The sequence below is a fragment of the Mus musculus genome, chromosome 15 (genome assembly GCF_000001635.26).
Source record: "Mus musculus strain C57BL/6J chromosome 15, GRCm38.p6 C57BL/6J".
NCBI classification, from domain to species: Eukaryota; Metazoa; Chordata; class Mammalia; order Rodentia; family Muridae; genus Mus; species Mus musculus.
This window is the reverse complement of record NC_000081.6, coordinates 85702760-85707953: the sequence shown is the minus strand read 5'-3', so window position 1 is coordinate 85707953 and position 5194 is coordinate 85702760. Positions and strand designations below refer to the sequence as shown.

The window sequence follows — 5194 nt, the reverse complement described above, 5'->3', positions numbered from 1 at the left end:
CCACTACCACCACCTGAATGAAGGCTTGGGGTCCCTGGAAGAAGGGTATATGACCATTTGGCCCAAGATTAGAAAGCTACATCCACAGCCGTCCCAATACTGTCCCAAGGGAGGCAGGCACGAAGGGACAATAGGCCAGGAATTTCTCAGATCTGGTTAGGACCACAGGCTGAGGGACACTGGAAGCCAGTACTGTGCTCTGAGACTTGGAGTCATAGGGTCTGTTGTTCCACTCATGTGGAGGGGCTTGGGTGTCCAGGGCTTGGGCCACTAAGGGGCACATGGAAGATGAGGGGAGGGTACTGTTCACTACCCAGAGCAGCTCTTGCTGGCAATGTTTCATGCATGCAAACGTGTCAATGTGTGGTTGGCGATCTCATGTCCTCTACGGCCAGTCTCCGTATTTCCAAAATGACCAAAGACCAGTTGTAAGTTCATGACAGAACATCCTTTATTTATACCCAGGTCCCACGTCATAGCCCCCACCCAATCTGTGGCTCCATTTAGCTTGCTGAGCGGGGGCCTCCATGTAGCTGTGTCCCTGGGCGCCTCAGGGAAGGCAGTAGGTTGTATAGTTATCTTCGGAGGGGCAACATCACTGCCCTGAAACCACACAACCTACTACCTCACCCTGCGGTGTCCGTGTTCTGGAGGAGGCCCAGCCGCTCCCCACCCACCCTGGCCACAGGCCACTAGAGCCATAGGGCACAGGGCGGGGTGGGGGAGGGGGAAGTGGAGACAGAGGTTCAGTGAGAAAGGCCTGTGCCTACCAAACAGATTGAGGAAGCCTCTGGTGTCTGAACCCATTGCCCCAGGGACAGGGGACAGTGGCCTACACGGTCCATCTGCAGGCTGTACTCATGGGTGTGCTAAGAATGGCTCCTTTTCAATTTCTTCTCGGAAGAGACGCTTGCTCGTCAGAGGCCTGACCCTGCGCTGGAAAGCCTGGGCAACTCTGGAACATAGTTGAAGGTCTAGTCCAGACCCTCTTTTCATGGAGACCTGTGAGCACAGGTCTGATATGGGGCCAGGGGCAGGAAGGCCCCTTCAGTGTGGGCCAGGGAGAGAAGGTGCCCTGAAAATGCTGTCTGTTTTCATCGCTATGCCCCAACCCTTATACAGATGAGTAACAGCCCAGAGAGGTCAAGGGACTATCCAAGGTCTCTGTCAGGCTCTTTTTGCATGGTAGTTATCACCCCCCTGTCCCTCCCTCAGTCTCCCCAGCCAGGGCCGCCGTTGTATCCACTGCAGATATTGCGGCCACTTCAGGAAAGACAGTAGATTGTATAGTTACCGCAGAGCGGGGCAGAGCCCAAAACCATACAACCTACTACCTCACCCCAAAGGCCGTCAGTCAGTCTTGGCGTAGAGCTGGATGTTGTGGCTTCTTGAGGTCCCTCCTAGAGGAAGAAGGAGAGCTGGGGACATGGTGAGCCCCACCCCCCACCCCCGACACAGGCCGCTCAGTGCTGAGGGTATTAATAGACTGGGATTTTCTCAAAATGGGCCAGGGACATTTAAACAAAATCACAGAGAGAGTAAGGGGAGACGGGGAGACGGGGAAACGGGGAGAAGAGAGAGAAAGCACGGGGCACTGAGCACAGGAATGGCCACAATGGGGGAAGGGTGTCATTTGTTAAAGGCCACCAAGGTCCAGGGTGCTTCCAGTGTCCACCTGGCTGAGACCCAGCCTCTGTCCACTCAACTCTAGCGTAGTAGAATCACCAGGACTCCTGCTAAGTAGTAGCCTTGGGCATGTACCCTCTTCCCCTTAGGCAGGAAGAGCCCCCCCCTCGTGGGCTCTGGTTCTGTCCCTCCCTCTTCTCAGGGTGGCCTGAGCTGACCTTGCTGGGGGAGGCTCAAAACAGTCTTTCCTTGTGGGAGGCAGCCTAACTCCCCATGGTGGCCAGCCGGGCGCAAGTGCAGACCCTGGCTGGACACTCATGGCCAGTCTGTCCCTAACGACTAGCACTTCCAGAGGCCAGCAGAGATCGCTGAAGAAACTGAGGCTCAGTCTCTGGTCTCAGGTAGCTCTGCTCTCAGAAGGGAAAAAGACCTGCTTCTTTCAGGCCTCAGACCGGTTTGCCCAGCATGTGGAGGGAAGCCCTGTGCCCAGACCTAGGAAGCCAGGCAGCTTTTGCTCTCTGCATGAGCCCTAGCGTCTACTGTCACGCCTCCTTTCCTCTCTGCCAAGGGTCAAGGGACAAGTCCAAAACTCCTGGGTCAAAATGAAGCCGTTAGGTCTAAGTCCACATTGTGGCCCCAGATCCGGAGTCTATGGGGCAGAGGAGCTTAGGAACAAGGTTCCCAGAGCGCTGGTGTGGCCTGGCCCGTGGTGGGCAGGCCTGTGATGATAGGAAACACTAATCTTCCAAGCCCCAGAAGGAAATCTGAGCCACTGGGGTGCCATCCCCTGCCTCAAGCCTGGACCCTTTCACTAACAGGCAGGTCAAATACCCTCAAGGATGGTCCCTGCAGAGGCAGCAAGGCAGAAGAGGCGTGGGAAGAGAGTGGTGAAGGGCCCCTTTGGTGATCCTATCTATGATGGGTGGCCCAGGTGAGAAGGCTGAGGGGTGTCCCACACTGCTTAGCCTCTCTGTAGGCTTGACTGGCCATGGTTAATCTCGTCGGTTCTTAGGCTGTGCCCGGATGTGGTGGAATAGCTAGAGACCACATTGGTCATCTCCATCTGAGCCCAGCACCTCCCTCCCCCTCTCCGCCCCCAGAAGCACTTTGAAGGAGGAAAGAGGTCAGACATCAACCCCAGGTCTCTCAACACTTCGGGTTCTGCCCTTGGCTGTCAGGATACAAGTACGTGGGCAGGTCTGGCTGGAAGGTCGAGACTGGCCCCTCTGACTCTGGGCACCATCATGCATTTCCGTGGGGTCCTTTTGGCTGGCCCCTGGGGATTCTCAGCCACTCTACTTAGCAGCAGGAGGCCGGTGTATGCCACTGTGTCAGCCCCAAAGCGCCTTTTCTGCACTTGGTGAGCCTCCCTGAATCTGGGCTTCATTGCAACAGAAGCCTTGCAGAGCCCAAGCTATGGTAGAGAAACACCAGGACACAAGCACCCTAGTTCTAGCAAGGACAGTGGGCCACCACGCACTGTGCCTTAGCCCAACACGGGAACAGATGTGCCTCTGTCTCCCTCATCTGGCCTTTCTCTAGGCAAGACCTTCTGGCAGATCCTCCATTGATACCAAGTGGCCTGGCCTGGGGGAAGCAGGATCACACTGGGGGGATTAAGTGATGGTGCCCGGGGTACAGAGAAAAGAGAGGGACCTCATGCTGAGGTCCCCAGAGGTCTCTCAGGGCTCGGTGACCTTGTCCTCAGGTTGGGAGGCTACGTCTCTTCCACTTGGAGCTGGTGATGAATGGAACTGCACCTCTGTTAAGCCATGCCCAGTCTAAGTAGGCCGATACGGGGTCAAAAGTCACCATATCATATCATGGGTAGATGTGTCATCTGGGGTAGATTGCTGGGGGGTGGGGTGGGGCACAATACTGAGGGCAGGGGTTGGGGGGAGCACAAAGCCTCTAGGTAAAGACATCTAAGCTGAGGGCAGGTCCTGGAGCACTGGCAGGGATGTGCCTCTGACCCTAGCCTTCCTTACTCTCAAGTCTCCCTACTTTCCAGAGGAAGGACATTGGGGCCCTACTTACCACAGGGAAGCCATAGGCATGCAGAACTTCCTGCTTGGTTCCACTTCCTGACCACCTTGGGGGTTAGAAACAAAAGCAATGATCATCAACTTCAGAAGGGAGAAAGCCTGGCCCCTGGTGGCCTCCCCTGGCCACTCCTTAAGATCCTATAGCACAATGGCATTTTCATCCAGTCTGCCTTTTGCCTGGTGACACTTTGCATGCAAAGCCTTGGATGGAACGGCCTCTAAGCTCAGCCCTGTGCTGGGCATGTGGGTCAGAGACTATGCTCCAACTTCACCCATGGTGGGCAAGCGTGTTTTTGTGGGTGGCCAGTGGCCCGCGTGCAACTTCCCTAGGACATAGGGCAAATGGGGCTTGAACTCTCCCAAAGAGCAGAGACCCAGAGAAAGGGCTCACTGGACTACAGACTCACACCATGAATCAAGTCACTATCCTACCTCCCTCGGGCCCAAATCATCATGGCAGAGCCATTAGTAAGACAGAAGGAAGGCCAAGCAGGGACATGGGGACAGTGAGGGAGAAGCCTGGCCAGCTGAAGGGCTCTGGAGCTGAGCCTGGGGTACAGAATATGGAGACAAGGATCTGCCCACTTCTGTCCGTCAAGCCGGAGTGCTTTGTTGCAGGCCTTGTTAACACCCCCCTCCCCCAACCACGACTCAAGGATGGGAAGATGAGCCCATTGGCTACTGAGGGTCTGGTGAGGACACACAGGGTGGGAAAGCCCCCTCCCTGACTACCAGCCTCGCATGGGCTCCCAAGACAGCCGAGCTATCTGTCACGCTGACACCCTTTCTCGGATCCTTCCCACTGCGCCCATCAGCCCTGCCCCCAACCCACAAAGCCTCGAAATGCCCTGGGCAAGCCTCCTCTGCCCTCCTTGGCCATCTCCCAGGTCCTTCCCACCTCCTGGCTTTTGCTCTGGTCTGTCCGTCTGCCAGGAACCGCTGACCTGTTTTTCCTGTTTCTTTCCACAAGGCTCCTGCTCCCCGGGGGGGGGGGGGGGGGCAGGGGGGTGCTGGCTCTGCTCTGGTGAGGCTGACCCACAGGTGCCTGTCTTAGGCCGATTCCTCTCACAGTGCCTCTCCACACTCTGGTGGCAGGCATGGCTATCATGGTCTCTTCAGTTCCAGGGCAGCTCTACTCTACCTGTGGGGGACTTACGCTGGTTCCACAAGACTTCAGGGAGGGTCACCCTTACTGGATCTCTGGTCATCTCTAGAGCCATTTGTGAAGGAGAAGGAAAAGGCCCAGTTCCATATTTGGGAAGCGTTCCGATGTGTCAAGCCCACCTGTGAAACAGCCTGGCCTCGGGCCTGGGGCTTGGGACCCACAGAAATGACTCCTTTCTCAAGGGGTAACAAGGAAGGGGTCCTGAAAGAGACTGCAGGGACCCAGTGGGGACAGGCTGGAGGAGGGCCAGTGGCGGGGCGGGCAGGGAGTGAGCAGTCAGCAGACGCCCTGCCATCTGCCAGCCGCCACCTCTCAGTCCTGTCCCAGTCCTGCAGTGTCTGCCTGGGGGAGGAGCCAG

At 56.7% G+C, this 5194-nt stretch overlaps 1 long non-coding RNA gene and 2 other non-coding genes across 3 annotated transcripts; all 3 read right to left on the bottom strand.

Annotated features, from left to right (window-relative positions):
• Positions 1-429: 429 nt before the first annotated feature.
• Positions 430-4181, bottom strand: Lncppara (long noncoding RNA near Ppara). The gene is made up of 2 exons (NR_110483.1): positions 3664-4181; positions 430-1400 (listed from the first exon to the last, which is right to left on the bottom strand). It is a non-coding gene; the product is annotated as a long noncoding RNA near Ppara (long non-coding RNA).
• Mirlet7b (microRNA let7b) lies at positions 551-635 on the bottom strand. Its single transcript, NR_029727.1, has one exon. It is a non-coding gene; the product is annotated as a microRNA let7b (primary transcript).
• Positions 1257-1351, bottom strand: Mirlet7c-2 (microRNA let7c-2). The gene has a single exon (NR_029729.1). It is a non-coding gene; the product is annotated as a microRNA let7c-2 (primary transcript).
• Positions 4182-5194: the final 1013 nt, after the last annotated feature.